Genomic DNA, 20,077 nt, shown 5'->3' on the forward strand with positions numbered 1-20,077 from the left:
GTCCCTTCTCCAAGAGGGGCTACACTTGCCCTCCTCTGGGGTAGGGACAGACCCCTGTCTCCAGCAGGACCTATGGGTACCCACCTGCATCTCGACATCATCCAGATAGTCCAACCCTAGATCTAGGGTCATTCCTGGGGGCAGAGTCTGACATAGGCAGGAAAGCAGGACATTCTACTTCCTTCTTTCATAATCCCCCTGTTATTCCTCCCCCAACTGCACCGTCCTCCCTCCCTAATCCTGCTCCTGCCCCATTGCCCCTTCCCTCCCCCTATTCTGCAGGTGCTCCCCCAGCTCCCCAACTCTGATGACACAGTTTGTAAATAAAGACCCTGTCTGTATTCTGTTGGGAAAATTACCAAAGCAATGAACCCAGTGTTGCTGACACTCTGTTTCTGTCAGCAGGTAGAGCACACACCTGTCTTTAGAGGTATTAATGGATGTTCTTACTTTTATCAGTTTGCTGTTTTGTTCCTCATTCCCATTCAAGCCATAGCCACAGGGAGGCAGAAAGTAGAGACAAGAGAACTTCCTTGGGTTAGACCAGACAACACAGACCCACTGAGAGAAATGCCATGAGTCAGCCTGGGCACACGAGGGCTGGGGTCTCACTGACAATCCTGTGGCCCAGAGTGGCACAGGAGTGCATGCTGGTTCCTGAACCCACGATGTGGCCCGGACATCCTGAGAGAGGGCTTGACCCAGGGCAGAGGCTGGAACGAGACATCCTCGCAACAGCTTATGCAGATCGATGATGAAGGCCAAGTGGGTCACCCTGAACGTTCTGAGCTCCCCAGTCCCCCAAGGACCGAGCCCCGGAGAAAGGGGTGCACTCTCAGCTCTCTGGGGTTATCCGCCACTACACAGCACAAACTGAGATGTTCAGACTAGAGGTCCTATTTGTGGACGGAGAGTCCTACCCGCCCTGCAGGGATCTGCTCTCTGCTGCAACCTCCCTGAGCCCACCAGGTGGTCTTCCAGAGGTGGGGACACATTCACGCGAAACTCGCTCAACCCACTCTCCTCCCTTCCAGGAAGCTGGTATTGTTGTCAACAATTTCAAAGGTCTCCGTAGCATCACTGTTCTCAAAAACAGTACATTATTTTTTAAATGACGAATGAACCAAATACATATTCCTGAGTGTCCCAAGAATATGCGAGACCTTGGGAAGATGAAAGGAATAAAGCAAGGAGACAAATTCAGCATTGCGTTGTTGTCCCCTTAGGTTTGCCAAGTTTAGGTGGGAGAACTTAAGGGCAGATTCAAGAGGCACGCCTCCTGGTGTGTGGCTGGACAGGCAGAGACGAGGCTCGAGGAGGCCTGACCCGAGGGTCAAGTTGGCCTCCGGTGGTCTGTGTGGGCTCAGGAAAGCACTCTGCTCTCTGGTTATGTGACTGGGAACTGGTGACACAACCGGGTGTAAATGCGGAGCCGGGGTGGAGAGCCGTGTCCACATGGCATGAAGTTCAAACCCTGTTCTACTTCAGCTGCCTCCAGGCCCAGCAGGAGAAGACATACGTCATGCCTGGTGGTGGCCAGGCCAGAACGGGAGGAACAGCTACAGGAAAACTTGGCAGGGTGAGACTTTGGCACCGGACTTTCAAGCAGACACTGGAGCGCTCCCCACAGAGACAGGCGTTTTAGGCAAAGAGGAGGGTTTGGCAAAAGCTCTGAGATGTGATGGGCACCAGGGTCCTCAGGGGCTGGACTGCAGGGCCCACCTGCCGGGAGAAGGGCATCCGAGAGAAGCTGGGAGAGGAGACCCAGGCTGTCTGGCCCCGGAGCCCTGGGCTTTGCTCTTGAGCATTGAGGTCAGAAAGTCAAGAAAGGGTGCCACAGCCGGGTTCTGGAACGTGGTTGCCTGAACACCTGAGCACCAGGGTCCAGAAGTACGTCTCTCACACTGACCAGCTGCATACACTGGCCATGCCCAACACAGCCTGATTCAGGTTTCTCAATCTTATTAAACTCATTTCCACTTTCGAGAAACTTAAAAATCACACTCTCTTGTTTGAGATTTCAAAATAAATATTGTGCATAAAAATGTCACAGAAGTTATGATGTGGCCTGTGCCTTTTCAAATCACAAGGACTCCACTGGCTGATTCTCACAGGGAGGACTGAGTAGAATCTAGGTGGAAATACTGTGGACTCTTTAGTTTCTACTCACCTAAGAATCAGGGCTTTAGTTCTTATAACCCTGCAATGTGCTGTCATCAACAACTAAAGAAACCAAACCTGAGGGTATGAGTAACCCACCTGAGGTAGGAAAGGCTTTCAGTATAGAGTGAGGTTTAACTATTGGTATTTCATAAAGACATTGGGTGGTTTGCCCAGGAAGTGGCAGGACTGGAACTTGAACTCAGGCCCTCTGGTCCCAGGGCTGGGTGTCCGACCTTTATGCTACATGACTTCTCAGGCATGGCTGCCTTGTTTTACTCCTATGGCCAAGTTCTTTCCCCTTTCTTGTATCCACAACACACTGAGAGATGACATTAAACCATCCTTGGTAAATATTGGACTTGGTAAATATTCCAAATACTTTGGGATTGGTGAGTCGTTTTGGGAATCTGATGAAAGCCATAAACATTCTTTGCTAAAGATGTGCATGTCCTCAAAAGCTTCATACAAGTTCAGAGGGCTCACAGGGCCCATGCAACTCACCAGGGGTCCCTGGGCCAGAGGTCAGAACCCCTGACATAATTCATTAAGTACAGACCATCTCCCACCCTTGTAGGTACCTCGTGCACATACACGAACATTCCCTGCACTTGAGTGACACTGAGGGTCAGGACCTTCTTCAATTTGTGCCTCTAGTGTCTTGCTGGCCTCAACTGAGTGCTGGCCTGGCAGCCCAGGCACCAAGGTGTGCCGAGGCCAGAGATGTCAAGACACCCGAGAGAACCTCCATGACTTTGGAAGCATCAGCCCTTTGTGAGAAAGCGTGAACCACATCGTGGCCCACAGGGAGCAGAGGTCACTCGGGAATCACAGTGCCCAGGCCGATCCTGTCCTATGTCTCAGGTCACATGCTCTGATCATCTTGCTCAATTTAGTTCTCACATCGGAGCTTGGAGCTGGATGCGACCATGCCCATTTCATAGAGAGCAGGTCACTCACACTCCCCCACATGGCAAGAGGCAGAGCCAGGTCCTCATGTGGGACTGGCAGGCCCCAAGACCCAGCACCTTCCTCTGGCCCACATGGCCTTGCAGGGAGCAGATCATGCCAGAGGCCTGGTGACACCCTTCTGCAAGGGCTCCAGCAGCTCACTGTGGCTAAGGGTGATCACTGAATCTTATATGCCTTTGCTCCTTTAAACTTCTTTCCTCATTCACTTGCATTTGAGGTCTTGTCTTAGTTTCTTTCAGTCAAGAACCATTTTGTAGGGTGCCCACCCCGTGCCAGACACTGTCTGGGTGATGGGACCCAGAGGAGAATGGAGGGAGGACCTGATCCCCGTCCTGGAGCAGCTCTGGTCCAAGGGGCAGCAGGTCTGAAAACAAAGAGCCCTGAGCATGCGCGGCAGGTTTTCGGGGACACAGGGATAGACTTGGGCACTGGTGACAGAAGAGAAGACATTGGTGCTAATCCTGAGAACTAGAGTGAATGGGACTTGCCTGGGTGAGAATGTGGGGAGGGGACCCCGGGTGGAGGGGACCCTAGGTAGAGGGGGCGGTGGGGCACGGGCTGCTGCATTCAGAAGCAGCGGGTGGCTGGTGCTGTCCAAGCTTCTGGGCTGGCAGCGTGGGGAGCGGGAGATGCGACAGGAACGGTAGTTTAGGCCCAGTGGTAATCAGTTTTGATCTGATTAGTTTTGATCTTCATCTAAGGGTCGTGATTTTCATCTAAGTGCTGTCTTCCTGTAGCTTCGTAATTCTTTCTTGTTTCTCTCCTGCTTCCGAAACGTGTCTGTAATCTGTTTCAAACTTCACCTTTGAATAAGGGCACACCTGCTCTGCTGTGTCTGGGGCTGGGGGCGGAGGGGAGTGTGAGTAGGATGTCAGGCTTCTCTGCTTCCTCCTCACCTCCCCGCACACCTGAACCTCACAAGCAAGGATGCTGGCCTCATCTGGCTGCGGCAGCTTCTAGGGCAGCAGAGTGGGCTCCAAGGACCAGTGGTCACTCAAGCAGGAACTGGCCCTTGGGTTCCATTCCAGGTCCCTAAGGCCACAGCTTTAGTCAGGGGACATTGTTTTTCAGCACAGCTCACAGTGCTCGGCTGGACACAAACTCCACGGCGGGGACTGAGCCCAGAGGACAGCAGATTCCACCAGGTAGTCTATGCAGGGTTAGGCCCCCACTTGCCTCAATTATTGGCCTTCTGCTTCCTAGCCGGGGAGGGGTCAGGGTTGGGTACTGGGCATGCACTTGGAGGCCTGAGGGTGTGATCCAGCCTAGTGAGCTCTGCTGGGCCGATAAAGGATGGGGTGCTTGACTCTAGAATCCATGACACAGAGAGAGGTCTCAAAAAAATGCGCGCTGAATGAGAAAATAAATGACCAATGAGAAACATCATCAAGGGAGGGAAAGTTAGGGCTTTCTTGGAATAAGATGGGGGTTGGGAGAGAGAATGGTAAAAAATGCAGAAGGTCGTCTAGGTTCTAGAACATTCAGACACTTAGCACGGACCCCTGAGCTGTGGACACGTTTTCCCAAGCATACTTGGATTTTGATCACTTCTGCTCTAAGGTCAGATACGTATAAATTTTTTTTCACGCTTTAATTTAGAGTGACTTTAGGTTTATGAAAAAATTACAAAGATAGTATAGAGACTTGGCGTATAGCCTTTACTCAGCTCCCCCTAGTATTAACATCTCACCTCGCCATGAGGCAGTTGCCGGAACTAAGAAATTCACATTGGTACAATACTATCAATTAAAATACTAGGCTTTCTTTAAGTTTCACCTGTTTGTCACTAATGATTTTTTGTTGCTGTTGTTGTTCCAGGATTCAGTTCAGTCCAGGGTGTAAATTCTGGATTTAGTTGTCATGTCTCTGACGTAGGACCATTTGCCCAGCTTTCCTCATTTTTCACGACCTTGACAAATTTGAAGGTCAAACGGCCTGTAGGCTGTCCCTCAATTTGGGTTTGTCCGATGTTTTTCATGACTAGACTGGGGTTAATGCATTTGGGGAAGGAATAGCACAGAGGTGAAGTATTTTATCTGCCAGGATTCTCCACTGTGGAGTTTCTGCTTTTCCCTTTCCACCTGCATGTCCAGTCCTCACTCAAGGGGAGAGGGATCCAGCTCCCATCCGGGAAAGAGGAGTATCTCCATATATATTATGCAGAATTCTCCCCTATAACTATGGAAGCACAATGATATAGCAATTGTTTAGTTGCTTGGCAATGTGGAGAGTTGAGGGTAAAAGCAGTGGCCAGGTAGAAAATGACTGGAAAAGTTGTCAAAGCCCTAGAATTTAAAAAAATACAAATATGCTACCAATTGTCCTTTCCTTTCCACAGATGGACAAATAGATCTCTTAAACAAAAAGATCACCATTAAACCTATTCCATCACTCTGCCCCTGAATACCTGAAAAATGAAAAACATTTTCAAAAACAAACAAAATGAAACAAAAGCAACAACCCATCATTTACCTTGAGCCAGACACTCCCATGTATCACAGCTAGCCTCTGTCAGCTCTGCCCTGTAGCTAGCAATACCCTCTGTCATCAAGAGGCTGAATAACTTTTGGAGCCCCCCTGGCTGGTATGTGTGTGCCCAGCCATATTCCCAGCCCACAGATTTGTCTGTCTTCCTCTATAGCGGGATCTACCTTGAATGGATAAACTTCACAAGTCAAAAGAGAACATTCACTACAACATGGTAGCACAGGCAGACATGGTTTGCCTCTTTGCACAACCACATCAAAATTACAACTAAGATACAAAACAACTATCACTTAGGAACATCAGAAGTTAAGCTGAATGGAAGTCTTGACAATCCCAAAATCGAGTTGAACTGAAGTATGACAACTACAGAGTTAAGGAAACCACACCTATCTAGACTGGTAGGAAGGGCACAGACACAGAAGAGCTGGTCTGGGTGGATAAAAATTAGGAAGGGATATCCCAGGAGCAAAGAGTCCCAGCCCCATACCAGGCCCATCCCCCAGCCCAGGGTTCCAGTGCCAGGAAGGTAAGTCCCCACAACTTCTGGCTACAAAAACCAGTGGGGATTGAGTCAGTGGGAGAAACTGCTGGAGCCTTAAGCAGTTCCTCTTAAAGAACACCCACACAGACTCACTTACTCAGACTCACTCTTTCTGAGCTCCAGCACTAAGGTAGCAGCTTGAAAAGCACCAGTGGTAAACAGGGAGAAACTGAGTGTCTGGCATCAGGGCGAGCAGAGGCCATGGTCCCTTTGATAAGCCCTCCCCCCACACAGCCCGTAGGCTGGTGCCATATCTGAGGCTCTATCAACCTGGCTATCACTGTTTGACCTACCTTGGAGATCCACAGAGACTCTGCCCCACCCACCTTATGGTCCCACCCAAGGTGATTTTTCATAGGAATGACTAGTCTTGAGGCAGGCTTCACAACTTCCTAAATCCTATCAACTAAGAAAGAGCTGGCTTCAGTGAGCCCAGACCCAGCACTCACAGAGACAGATTAGAATCACAACTTGGCTTTGCTTGGGAATCTCTAAACCCAGCACAAGTTGCAGCCACCTCAGATTGCTTTACAGCTCAGACTGGGTGCCCCAGGCAAAACACAGATGGAGGCTGATCTTGGCCTGTACCACCTGGGAAGTTCCCAGGGCCAGTATACCCAGTGGAGAGCTACAGACCATGTAGGAGTACCACCACCCTGCCCCTAAACAGCTGGTCCTCCACAGAGGGTGGAAGTTGGTGGCACGTAATCACAGTCAATCCTTGAAGCTGACCGGCCTGGGTACATCCCTCCCATCGATCTGCCAACAGCAACCAAGGACCAACTACAAAAGGACAGTGTACTGAGCCCGCACAAAGGGCCCACCGTGAGTACCCAGCTTGGGTGATAGGGGAAGATATGCCACTGGACCCTATAGCACATTCACTACATTAGGCCATACTACCAAGACACAGAGTCAAAACAGCTCTACCTAATACATAGAAACAAACACAGGGAGGCTGCCAAAATGAGGAGACAAAGAAACATGGCCCAAATGAAAGAACAGATCAAAACTCTAGAAAAAGAGCTAAATGAAATGGAGATAAGCAACCTATCAGATGCAGGGTTCAAAACACTGGTTATAAGGATGCTCAAGGAACTTAGTGAGGACCTCAACAGCATAAAGAAGGTCCAGTAAGAAATGACGGATTCACTAACTGAAATAAAGAACAATTCCCAGGGAAAGAACAGTAGAGTGGATGAAGCTGAGAATCAAATCAATGCTTTGGATCATAGGGAAGCAAAAAAAAAAAAAAAAAAACAAAAAACTTAAACAAACAAACAGAAACCCCAAGCAAATCTTACAGAACAGCAAGAAGAAAAAAGAATAAAAAAAATGAGGATAGTATAAGCAGCCTCTGGGACAACTTCAAGAGGTCCAACAGTCACGGCACATCATAGGTGCCAGTAGGAGAAGAGGCAGAGCAAGAAACTGGGAATCCATCTGAAGAAATAGTGGGAAAAATCTCCCCTAATTTGGTGAAGGAAATAGACAGGTAAGTCCAGGAAGCACAGAAAGTCCCAAACACGACGGATGCAAAGAGGCCCACTCCAAGATACATCATAATTAAAATGCCAAATGTTTCAGATAAAGAGAGACTCTTAAAAGCAGCAAGGAAAAAGAAGTTTGTTACCAGATGGTTGGCAGAGGGGGTATGGGAGAATGGATGAAGAAGTGAGGGGATTAAGAAGTACAAATTGGTAGTCACAGAACAGCCATGGGGATGGAAAGTACAGCAAAGGCAATGGAGAGGCCAAAGAACTTACACATACGACCCACAAACATGAACAATGGTAGGGGGATTGCCTGAGGGAGTGGGGGGTGCTGGGTGGAGGGGGATAAAGGGGGAAAATCAGGACAACTATAATAGCACAATCAATTAAATATAATTAAAGAAAAAACAACCTCTCTAAAACTGAAATGAACCAATGATAGGACAATCTATTCGTAGCTGTGGCTCAGAGCATATTAATGTCTTCTCTTTCTGTCTATAACATCCATAGCAACGTTCCTGACTGCTTTCCCAGCTACGGGCCTTACAGCACTCTTTGCACAGTTTAAGGAAAGGCGATGGCCTAGAAGGCAGAACATGCAGTCTTACCTTGGCAACACTCAGTGGCTTTTCACCATAGCTCTTCAAATCCCAGCATCCTCGTGGTATGGTGGCCTCCTACTTGTAACCAGCAACTGCTGATGCAATCCTAAAGGAAAAGCCCATCTCAGCTCTCTCAATCAGTTCATGTAGCTCGTGGCTTCCTGCCCACCGCAAGCACCAGGCAGAGGTGGCAGGATCTCCAGTCTGTGGTCAGAGCTGCACCAGCTGCCCCCCAGGAGCCCCACCCCTCCCGAAGAGCCCCGCCCCTCCCAAGCTTTGAAAGCTTCCATGGGTTCCCTGGGTCCAATGGGCACTGCTGCCCCAGAGCAGCCCATGAGCAGCTGGTCTTTCTCTGGCCCTGGCCACATTGGTCAGAATACCCTGTGCCACCAGAAAGTTTTCTCAGGGGGGTTTGGTTTACCAACACGGGTGGTGTTTTTCCTACATGAGCCTGGCAGAGTTAGTAAACCTTCAAGCTAACTCTATCAGGTATTTTGCTTTGCAGCATTTGTCTGCAGTACAGCAAAAAAACCTTGGGATCCACTGCCTGGTGCCTTCTGTGTGAGCCAGGGCCTCTTTCCAGTATCTCAGTCTTGTTGGTTTGGCTTTCCAAATGCTGTTGATAATACCTGGCCTGCGAGATACTGTGAGCACAAGTGATAGCATGGGTGTGAGAGAAGGGCACAGAATTAGCTCTCAATAGCTAGTATCTGTTTTTGTTTGTTTGTTATTTTATAGCACTCTAGCCAGCCGTTGATTCTGCTCTCAGAGCCTGTTCAAAGTGTTGCTTCACTTGGCTATGAAAACTCAGAGGGGAAGAGACTGAAGGAGGCCACAGAGGAAGGGCCTTACAATCTAGAGCGGAGAGGAGCTGTCCTGGACTCCACCAGCTGAGGGACCAATGGGACCAGCAACGTTGCTCAGATGACCTCAGGAGACTTGCTGGTCCAGCCAGACAGGTGAGCCACCAGTTACCCACTTTCTTTTTTTTTAAATTAAATTAAAAATTTGGGGGGTCATTGCTTTCTGATACATGTACCAAAGAGAGCCAGTGGGTGGGCTCCTCTCCTGCCTTTATGTCTGGGGAGATTGGGGGGATGGAGTTCAAATAGACCTGCTTCTACCTCTGGCCTGAGACCACAATCCACAATCTCAGTTTCCCCATGGGATTTCTTTCCTTGGATTTTAGGACTAAGACAATATTTCACTGTGAGTTCCTGGTTTAAAAAAAAACAAGTGCCTTTTGACAGATGTTCATAGCAACATAGAGTTCTTGGGTTCTAAGTCTCCTTGGAAAATTTTGCTTCATTTCCCTGAGAGATTTTTGTGAAAATAAATAGATCAATGCAGGGAAAGTGTTTATTATAGTATTTAGAACTTAGTAAGCTCCAAAGGACTGGTAGATACTGTGATGTGCCTAATCGAAGTCCCAAATCTGATCTGTAAAACAGCTTTGTCCTCTTCTGCTCTTGGCAGCAAAGGGCCCAGAGCAGTGTCCAGAGCTGGCTGTGCTCAGTGAATTGTAGCTACTAATTTTTTACAGTCTTCATCTCCTGACACCTGAGAGTGTGACCTAAGCATTAAATACAAGTTGAGAGACTCTTGAACTGCTTAAACTTATAATTTAAATTTTACCGATTTGAGATAGGATTATTCAGTCCTGCTATACCAAGGCAATTAGCACAAGAAATTCTGGGACAGTCTGTGATAAGCACATACCCAGCTGGGGGTAGAGATATAAGTAACAGTTATGATGGTTATGGTCTAAGTGCAGCCACAGAAGCCTCCACAAAGCACAGTGTTTAACCAGAGGCAGGAGCAATAACTCCATCAGGACTATTGGGGGAAGTTACCAAGGAGATGGCTTTGAACTTGATTTGTGACTAAGAATCCTGCAAACGCTTAGAGGCAGATGCCTAACTTGATTGAACCTTTTTCTGAACAAGGATCCAGTGATGTTGCCTAATTATATCTGCTGTTTTTATCAGTGGAGACTAAACAAGTGACTTCTAGACAACTTTTACATACTAGGACCTGAGGATACCAAGAATATAGTGGGAAGCAGAAAAATCCACATTCATAAGGGAAAAATCCCTTTTTCCTCTGACTCTGGCTCATCTATTTAATTAAGGTCAGAGTGTGAGGGGATGTGAGAGTTCAGTTTGCAGGGAGGGAGGTTTCACATTAGCTGGCTTATTGTGGTCTGGCAAAAAGAAACTTCACCTTTCTGTGTATCTCCAGAGGGGGGTTGGAAAAAGAAAAACCTAAAAATGATTCCCTCAGTCACTCAGAAAAGAACAAGGAAATGACCTTGCTCTTGGGTTTCAGGTGTCTAAGTTGAAGTGAAAGTTAATTTCAGCCGTTTCAGCTCTGATGGAGTCACAGCATCCATGAGACTGGCTGATGGGAGGCGGGGGAAAGAGCCAGAGAAGAGGATGCGAGGCACCAAGATGGGATATGTGAGGCTAGGGGAGTCCTTTTTAGACACTTCTGTTGGGGAACCTCACAGAGAGACCTCACAGGGCTACACTAAGCCTCCACCCAGGCTCTGAAACCCCCAGTTCAGTGTTCAGCTTCACTGGCTTTATCATTTATTTTTGTAACATTTGAGGTAACTTATGCAAAATTCAGAGCTCTGCTTCCTTGTGTCTTCACCAGCCTCTGAACACCAGTACATTTCTGATTCAGGCCAAAAGTTGTGGGCAGTAGAATATTTGAGTGGAAGAAACATTAAAATAATCCAGTCCAAGATTCACTTCAGGAACAGTGGTGTGAGAGGTTGGGCAATTTCCTTCCGAAGAAAACAAGTATGAAATTAGACAAACTTGACAAAACCAACCATTTCGGGACACTGAAAAATGACCAAAGGCACACAACAAATTGAAAAGCATTTAATCTTTAAAAACTGCTACTGCATCCAAATGGTCATGAGTCTGTGATCTTCTTGCTTAGGGGAGCTACACCTCCTCCCCCTCCCTCAATCCCTTGGGTAACAAGAATCACAGCTTTATAGGTGGGAACAGTGAGCATGTTTTTTTAAGAGTATTAGTGAAAACCAGCAGCTTTCTCAGATGGAGGTGACAGATTTGGTCTGGGATGGGGAAATGAAAACCTACAGTTTTATAAGTCAGCAGTCAAGGAATCAGTTTTAGGCAGGAAGTGAAAATCTGCAGCTTTATTGGTTTAGCCTCTTAATAGTTATAACCTCTGTTCAGAGTGGGTAGATCACCCCAAAATGTGATGGGGGAAATCCTGGAAGTTAGACAGCCATGAAAAGGCGAATATTATAAACTCCCCACACATCCCTGACTGACTGCTAGAATATGCATGAACCAGGGAGACCTGGTGGTGCAGCAGAAGTTGGACGTCAGGGGAGACCTGAGGACTTCCTGTAGATGTGAATTTGTCACTCCAACTAAAAACAGCTTGGGTAACAGAAAGTGGGAGGTTTGTATGTTCAAGGTGCCTGAACGTAACCTCTGTCTAAATGATTGTCTGACCATTAAACAATGCAAAAACAGGGGACACCTTTAGAGAGTCAGACTAAAAAATAAAGTAAAATACTAAAAATAAAAACTACACAGTGACTTCAGTGGCTACATGTAATGGAGGAGACCAACACTGCAGTTCAAATGCATATAAGTTCCTAAAACAACCAACCAAACACTTTCAGGAAAATAAATCAGAAATCAGGGTTACACTACACTGTCCAGTTTTTAACCAGAAATTACTAGACATGCAAAGAAACAGAAAACTGTGACCAGAAAAAAAAAAGCCAATAGATGCTGACTCTGAACTGTTATAGTTTGGTGTTGTAGACCGCTCTGCCTGGTTCTAGGAATTGTATCTCTACCCCTTGTGGCTAAGGGTGAGAGATGACCTTTGGAATGTGAGCCACAGGAAACAAAGCTTGTCTCTGGTAGCAAACACAGCCTCAGTTTCCTCTCCCTGCCCTCAAAGCTTGGTCGGAAGTCAATGATGAGTAAGATCCCTCACAGCAGGGGGCAACCTAAGCCAGACTCGATCACTTGGGAGGCCATAATAGAAGGACTCAGGGGGCTGCAACAAAGAGGGAGCAATGGACTCACCCCCTGGCTTTGACATAGCCTGAGTCCCTATGTTCTCTGGGAGAAGCGCTTCCTGGCTCTAATCCCCTTAAGCCTGAATACTTGTTGGGGAGAGGTGTAGCTCCTTACCTTGCTAGAGCTATGTCCTGGGGAAAAAATCTGGCATCACAAAGACTTCCTGATAAACCTGTGAAATCTGTTCTGCTAAGAGTGCTTTTATTCATATGTTAAGGGTTCGAGCAGGAAACCCTAAAACTTTTTTTCTGACAGACTTTGACTAATACTAAGCCCTCAGATTTCTTTGAAATGTTATCTACTGTTGGATCCTGTCTATTCCTGTGTATTAGAACCCAATAAAAGGCCCTGGAGGAGGGGGCTCGAGGCCTTTTTCTCCTCAGAGAAACAGGCCACTGCTCATGGCCTTTTTCCTCTGGGAAAATGGCCGCTTCTCCTCCCTAAGCAGATCACATCATGTCTTAGTCATATTTACTCTCATCCGTGGCAGCCGGGGGGACTTGTGAGGAAAGTCACCCCTACAGTTTGGTTCAAGGAATAAAAGGAAAATATGCTTAAAGAATTATAACAATTAATGTTAACAGTGAATCAACAGAAAGGGAACCTCAAGAGAGAAATGGAACTTATAAAAGGAATCAAATGGAATTTCTAGAGCTGCAAACTACAAACACTAACATTAAAAATTCGATAGATATGTTCAACAGCAGATTTGAGATGGCAGAAGAAGAAGCTGTGAATTTGAAGATACAGCAATAAAAGTTAAGGCCATACAGTGTAAAATGTTCAAAATAAATGTAATAGGAGTCCCAAAGGAGCAGAGAGCAAAAAAGGCATAGAAAAATTATTTGAGGAGAAACTAATTGAAAATTCTCCAGTGTTTGTGAATAACACTGATTTCAAGAGTCAGCGTTGTGGTCTGAATGTTGTGTCCTCCCCCAAACTCATATGCTGAAACCTAAGTCCCAAAGTGATTATATTAGAAGGAAGAACCTTAGAGTAGAGATTAGGTCATAAGTGTGAAGCCTCATGTAAGTTGGAAAGAAATACAATCTCTCAGTTTTATTTATCTGGAAAAGAATTAGTGTTAGTACCATTATAAAACAGTCCTGAGAGAGTTTCTTCCTCCCTTCTACCATGTGAGGTTAAAGCAAAAAGATAGCCATCGATGAAGCAGTTCCTCACCAGACACCAAGTCTGCTGGCACCTTGACCTTGGACTTCCCAGTCTCCAGAACAGTGGGAAATAATCTCTGTTGTTTGTAAGCCACCCATCTATGCTATTTTGCTACAACAGCCAAAACCAACCAGGACAGGCATGAAACTGCATGAACCCAGTATAACATAAGCACAAAGAGAACCACACTTTGACATCAAGGGCCAAATGTTGAAAATCAAAGAAAAGATATAATCTTGCAAGCAGCAAGAGAAAAAAATAATGCAACATATTTATGGCAACAATACGATTAACGGTTGATATCTCATCGGAAACAATAGTGATGGAAGGCTGTAGAATGATGTATTCAAATGCTAAAAGAACAAAAGAACTATCACCTAAGAATTCACTATCCAATAAAACTATCCTTGAAAAAAATGGAGTTGATATAAATACTTTTCCAGTTAAACAAAACTGGAGAGAATTTGTTTCTATCTGACTTACAGTACAAGAAAAACTGAAGGAAGTCCTTCTGACTGATGGAAAATGATGCCAGATGGCAACCAGTTCACAGAAAGGAATAAAAAGCACTGGGAATGGCAACGATGTAGATAAATAAAACTATATATAATAACATAAGTATATTATCTTGTCTTCTCTTAACTTTTAAAAAACATATGATTGTTCAAAGCACAAATTATAATATCACACTGTAAGGTTATAACACATAAATACATTTGACAGTCATAACACAGAGAAGCAAGAGAAATGGAGCAAAGTTTCTTTTTTCACCAAAGTCAGTATTCATTTAAAGTACATTGTGATGGATTGAAGATGTAGTTCAAAAGTAAAGAGGAAAAGTGATCTCAGCAAGTTAGCACACTAGGAGGTCCTGATGCTTGTTCCTCCCCCCACCCACAAAAAGACAAAAACAAAAATAATGAATAAAGAACAACAAACAGATGAAAATAGCTCTAGAAGAGCTTTGGAATGCAATGAAGAACTTGCAAAAAAAAAAAAAACACCCAAAAACAAGAAAAGAAAACTAGGAGAGGCTGCCCAGAGAAGCAGAGGGAGTGTCTTACCTGGATCACCTCAGCCCGTTGGCACAGCTAGGTGCCAAGAGGGACCCCATCAGTATGACCTTCCTACATGAGGAAAGGAGATCAGGAGGACCCCAGCAGCTGCTGTAGACACCCAGAAGGTTTCACCACGGATGACTCCCACAGTGTTCGCAGACACTGCCCCAGCTAACAGAGCTGCCAGAGCCCATGCTACTGTGCCCCCCACCCAAAGAAGCCATGGCTATGCCCTCTCCCACACTCCGATGAACCACTGCTGTGCTCCCTGCCTTGAGAACTAGCTGTGCCCAGGGCCAGAGCTGCTCTGTCCCTACCCCCTGACCACTCCCCCCAATGATTGCTGTTGGGTGGAATGTTCTCTATATGCTGAGCCCAATGGATAGATACCCGGAGAGTCTGTCCCCAGCTGCCTTCACAATCTGCTGAGGACACTAAGCTTCCTATTTACGTCCACACCCAGTACTATCACCCCATTATAAGGCATCATGGGCCTAGACAATGGCCTTCTCCTCAGGAATCTCCCTTTAGTTACCTAATTTTATTTTCTTGATGGTACTTAATAGTAGCTCAAGTTACCTTGTTGGTTGGTTAATTTGAACATTACTCCCTGTCTTTGCTCACTAGAATGAAGGTAGCCTCCACAAAAGAGGTTTTATTGCTCCTGTCCAACATCACTCTGTCTCCAGCCCCTCAAACAGTGCTTAGCACATTGAAAGCGCCCAGTCATAGTTACTTGAATGATGGAAAAAACTTTCACTGGGTCATATTGTCCCCATTGGACAGGGTTAAGAGAAGGATTTGCTCAAGGCTGCAAGCTGGCGAGCAGCAACACCAGGACTAACTGCCAGGTCTCCTGACCCGCAGTCCGGGCCTCCTTTTCTCCAACACTTGGCCTCTTAGAAAACTCTTCCCAGACTTGCATTCCACAATCCCACTAATGACCGGTTTCAGTTGAGAGCAGATGTCCTGGGAGCTTCAAACCCTGAAGGCCGAGCTGCCACAAATCAGACCTTCTCAATCACTTAAAGAGAGGTCAGCAATGCCTGCAGCTTGGCAGCCCAAGGCCCTCTCCAGGCCCCCTGGGGGGCGCCAGCTGGAGCTCCCACTGGTAAGTCAAGGCAGAGTCAATGGAAGCTCTTTCAGAGCTGAGTGCCCAGGAGGGTCCTAGTCACTCAGTGGGACACAGACCAAGCCCCAAGAGCATGAGGAAATAGGCCAGGGCTGGGCTTGGGGCTAGGGTAGCCCAGTGGCTACAAGGACTGGGACCTGGAGAATTCTCTCCAGCGGGATGGGGGGAGGCCTCACGGATCAGGCCTGGAAGAGCTCCCCCACTACCTGAAGTACTCTCCTTTACAGATTGCTTCACTACCTTGTTCCAAAAGGACTGTTGTTACACTAAAACGATTCACATCTACAAGACATTTAAATAAAACATTTTTAAGTAGATGTGGGGAAATGAGTCAAAGGGGAGAATAAGAGTAGGAAAGCCAGGAATGAGGAGAGTAGGCCCAAGCCTGCCGTGAAGTCCTCTCCACTGGGCTTGGTTAGTGGGCCAACAGGTCCTACTGGTTGAGATGTAAGTGGCTGCCTCACTAGGAGGAGGGAAATCTAGAAAAAGGGAAAAGGCCTGTCAACATCACCTCCAGGAACCCACGCCGGAGAAGCACAGGTAGACGAGGATGACACAGTACCATGTGACTGGAACAGTGAAAGTGTCAATCGGGAAGGGTCTTTGAAGAGGCCCAGATTCATGTGAATCAACATCAAGCACCCACTGGGGAGGAAAAGGCAAATTGCAAAGTCACACGTGCAGGGTTATGCCACTAGGAAAAAAATACAAACGAACAAAATGAAACGTGTGTGTGCATGCGTTTCATATACTCATGTGCATGAAAGTGAAACCATCACTAAGGAAAATACATTCTAAACTCACAGCAGCGATTATTTCTGGGGAGGGGTGAGCGGCAGGGGCTGGTCAGAGGGACTTAGCTTTACCTGTAATACCTAATCATTTTAAAAGAAGAATCAATTTACTTGGAGTTAGTTATACTTTTTAAGACAATATACAGTGTGAGAAAACTTAGAAGCAAATATACTGAATATTAATAAAAGTTCATTATGGGTGATGAATATGAATGATTATCCTTTTCTTTTTAAACCAGTTGATTTTTTTTATTTTTCAAATGTACCATATCTGCAAAGAAATGGGACCAAAAACCAACGCTGAAGGCACCAAAACCTTTGTTCTGGGACAATGCCAGGAACCGGGCTCCGTGATGAGCACGCAGGCCAGGGTCCGGCAGCGCCAGGCCCAGAGTCAGCAGTGAGAGGACCTGGGGCCGCCTTGGCCTTTTGTACCTCACCCCTCCACGTCTCAGACCTCCCAGGCGGCCCGCCCGCCCCTACAGCTTTAGCCTCCCAGCCCCCTCCCTCTTCGCTCAGGTAATTTCCCACAGACAAGCCCTGCCCAGACCCTGGCCCCCACTCTAGCCCAAATGGTTCCCCAAACAGGACTCACGGGAGAGTGTCTAGCCTATGAAGGGCCTACAGCCAGGGCGGGGGCTAAATTCTCACCGCCTTGCTCAAGCCATCAGAAGGGACCCACCAGCCACAGAAATGAACTCAAGGCTAAGAAATGTCCTAAGACCCACCCCACCCCCGCTTGTTCTGCCCCCACTGGGTGCACACGCATTCCAGACATCCAGGTGCAAACACCTCAGCTGCCTGGGCCTTGGGGGAAGGTGGGGCAAGTAGTGGAATTTCCCCAAGTGGCATTTAATGAATGGAAAGCATTTTAATGCGCCTCACTCCCCAGCTCAGGGCTGGAGGGGGAAGAAGTCCTAGACTGGCAGCCAGTTGTGGAGGCTCTGGGGGAAGAGACCCTCTCTCGCCTCAGCCTCTTCATCAGCAGAAAGCACATGAAGTTTGTCCCTTGCTGAAAAAGAAAGTGAAGTGAGTAATCAACTACCCTTTTTATCACCTTAGAAAAGAGGACCCAATCACACGGGCCTGTTAATAATGGGGAGAGATCCTTTCTGTCTTTCTGTGAAGTCAGTGCGGGAGGACCGGTGGTGGCCAGATCACATCGTGGGTGAACTAAGGGAGCCCCATCAAGCTCCTTCCTAGGACGGGAGAACCAATGACTGAGCCCTCAACCCTCCGACCCCATCGCCAGCTGCCCATCCAGAACATTCCTGGGATCCTAGGTTCAACTTGCTCCCCTTCCATTCATTGTTTAGCAGAAAACACTGAGCACAAGGGTTTGTAAGAAGGTGTGCTCATTCAGCCCTTCTTTTGTTCCCTGGTGCATACATAGCTGGGTTAGTGTGGGGCACTAGCAACATTTCCAGGAATAAAGTGAGTGAGATGCCATCCCTGACCTTACAGGCCTTGGAATCTATTAGCAGAGACGAACAAGAGATTGGTGACATCAGGGTGGAGTGTTAGGGTTGCGCTTTGCCCCTGGTGACAGGGAAGCCTGGATGAGGGCACCAATTTTAGTTAGAGGGGTAGATATTGGGGGGAAGGGAGAGGGAAATAGAATTCATATACTTAGGGAAAGATTAGAGGATCTATGTGTTCCAGGACCTGCAAATAGGTACACTTGACCACATGTATTAAACATTTCTCTACTGTTTCCAACATGTAAGTCAGATCACACAAGAACAATAATCTGGCCTGGAACCTAGTATTTTGCAGGTGCTGAGTGTATTGTGTGGTCGTGTTGAATGTGAATGGGTTTCAAAAATCGATGATTCTCCTGATGGCAAAAAGCCTTTTGTAAAAACACAGTTCAGAAGGACTGTGATGTTTGGGTCTTAACTGTATTTAAACTCAGCCTCTGCCTGACTTCTTTTTGCCTCCATCTGATTTCTCTTATACTCTGAGATCCCACAGGCCTGAGTAGTTTGCATGGCTGGACTTCAGGGTAAGAAAGGTCAGTTGAGGATGGGGTAAAGTTGAGCGGATTTTATACATTCTAAGGAGCTGTTCCCTCCCAACTGCCAACAGGTCATTTTTCCCAACTGGAAAACTCCAAAGATATTTTAACCCCTTCAGTACCATAAGCCCTAACTTGTAAAGATGAAGAAGTGCCCCCAGCTCAGAAAACTGAGGTCAGGTCCAAGGAGGAGAGAGTGGATCCTACAGAGAGAAGGTGCGATGAGGCCGCCCTGAGGTGGGGGTTTGCCACAGGAGCGGTTTGGCTGCAGAACTCTTAGCCCAGGGCTGACCTGGCTCTTCCTGCAACAGGTAGGCTGCCCAGGGCTGCATGGACCAAGGCCTTCATGACTGGGCAGCAGGAAGAGTCAGGCTATTAGTTCTTTCTGGTCACTTCCTGTTCACGTCAGAGGCTCTGGGCTCCAGGACACTAGGACACCAGAGAAGAACGTCCTAGTCCCACTGTCTTAGTCCACTGGGGCTGCTCTAACCAAATACTACAGTCTGGATGGTATACACACAGCAGAAGTTTATTGCTCACAGTGCTGAAGGCTGGAGTCCAAGATCAAGGCACCAGCAGACTTTGTGTCTGGTTGGAGCCTGCTTCCCGGTTCATAGCTGGTGCCTACTCCATGTGCCCTCACGTGGCAGAAGGGGAGAGGGGGCTGTACGGGAGCTCTTTATAAGGACACTGATTCCACTCATGTGGGCTTCAGTCTCAAGACCTAATCAACTCCCAAAGGCCTTGCCTCCTAAGAGCACCCTGTGGGGGTGAGGATTTCAAGATATGAATTTGGGGGGGACACATTCAAACCATAGCACCCATTGTGAACAATTTTCTTCCCTTCTCTTTTCTTTCTCTCCTCCTTCTACTCCTCCTTCTTCTCCCCTCACTTTCTTCCTCCCTCCTCCCTCCCTCTCCCTCCCTCTCTCTTTCCTTCTCATGAGCCTATGGCATCACCCCCAACTACCATTTGTAACAAGGGGATGCTGCTTGCTAAACACGTTGACCTGATCAGGAAACATTAACCCGAAAGTGATTCATCGGGGGTCCTGCCGACGCAATTTCGCTGTGCATTCATCACTCTGTTGTCTGCCCCTTGGTTTCTCTCATCCCAGAGTGCATTCGACAGGTCCCTCTGTGTGCCTGTATTTATTTTTCTCTCCCTGTCTGCTGCCAGTTCTCTCTGTGAACCAGAAACAGTCATAGTCATAAGATGTTAGTCAGTTGAATGGTAGCCGACCCTGCCGAAGTGGCTGGCTGCATCCCTGCTGGGACGTGCCCTGAGTCTGTGCCTGAAACCTGTGGCCGAGCCACGGGGCATGTTTGTCTGCTCCGTGCTCCATCCTGTTTTCCCGGTGTCAGATTCCCAGCAGAGCTACCTCATGTTCAAAGAAGACAAATAAGGCAGCTGAGATCTTTGGAAATCCTGCCAGCTTGATTGCTTAATATCTTCTCACACCATGCATTAGACTAGAATGAGGTACAGGCACGCTCCGTTTCGGGTGGTGCACAATCGAAGACTCAGTTGGCTCACAGACACGATAAGAAACATTTATCGGTGCC

General features: G+C 47.2%; 2 protein-coding genes across 9 annotated transcripts in view; one reads left to right on the forward strand and one right to left on the reverse strand.

Annotated features, from left to right (window-relative positions):
* Positions 1 to 8,445, reverse strand: part of BLK (BLK proto-oncogene, Src family tyrosine kinase) — a 54,729-nt gene extending 46,284 nt beyond the window's left edge. The window contains exon 1 of the mRNA XM_037145428.2: positions 8,262 to 8,445. The gene's annotated coding sequence lies outside the window, so the exon portion shown is untranslated. The remainder of the gene's footprint in view (positions 1 to 8,261) is intronic.
* A 130-nt stretch (positions 8,446 to 8,575) lies between these two features.
* The window catches only part of FAM167A (family with sequence similarity 167 member A), a 55,086-nt gene continuing 43,584 nt past the window's right edge, over positions 8,576 to 20,077 (forward strand). For 6 of the 8 annotated variants that reach the window (XM_053658552.1, XM_053658551.1, XM_053658556.1 and 3 more), the window contains exon 1: positions 8,755 to 9,214. The gene's annotated coding sequence lies outside the window, so the exon portion shown is untranslated. The other 2 variants (XM_053658553.1, XM_053658554.1) reach the window with 2 other exon arrangements.

Source organism: Artibeus jamaicensis, unplaced genomic scaffold (assembly GCF_021234435.1).
Source record: "Artibeus jamaicensis isolate MK-2021 breed Jamaican fruit bat unplaced genomic scaffold, CSHL_Jam_final scaffold_537, whole genome shotgun sequence".
NCBI lineage: Eukaryota > Metazoa > Chordata > Mammalia > Chiroptera > Phyllostomidae > Artibeus > Artibeus jamaicensis.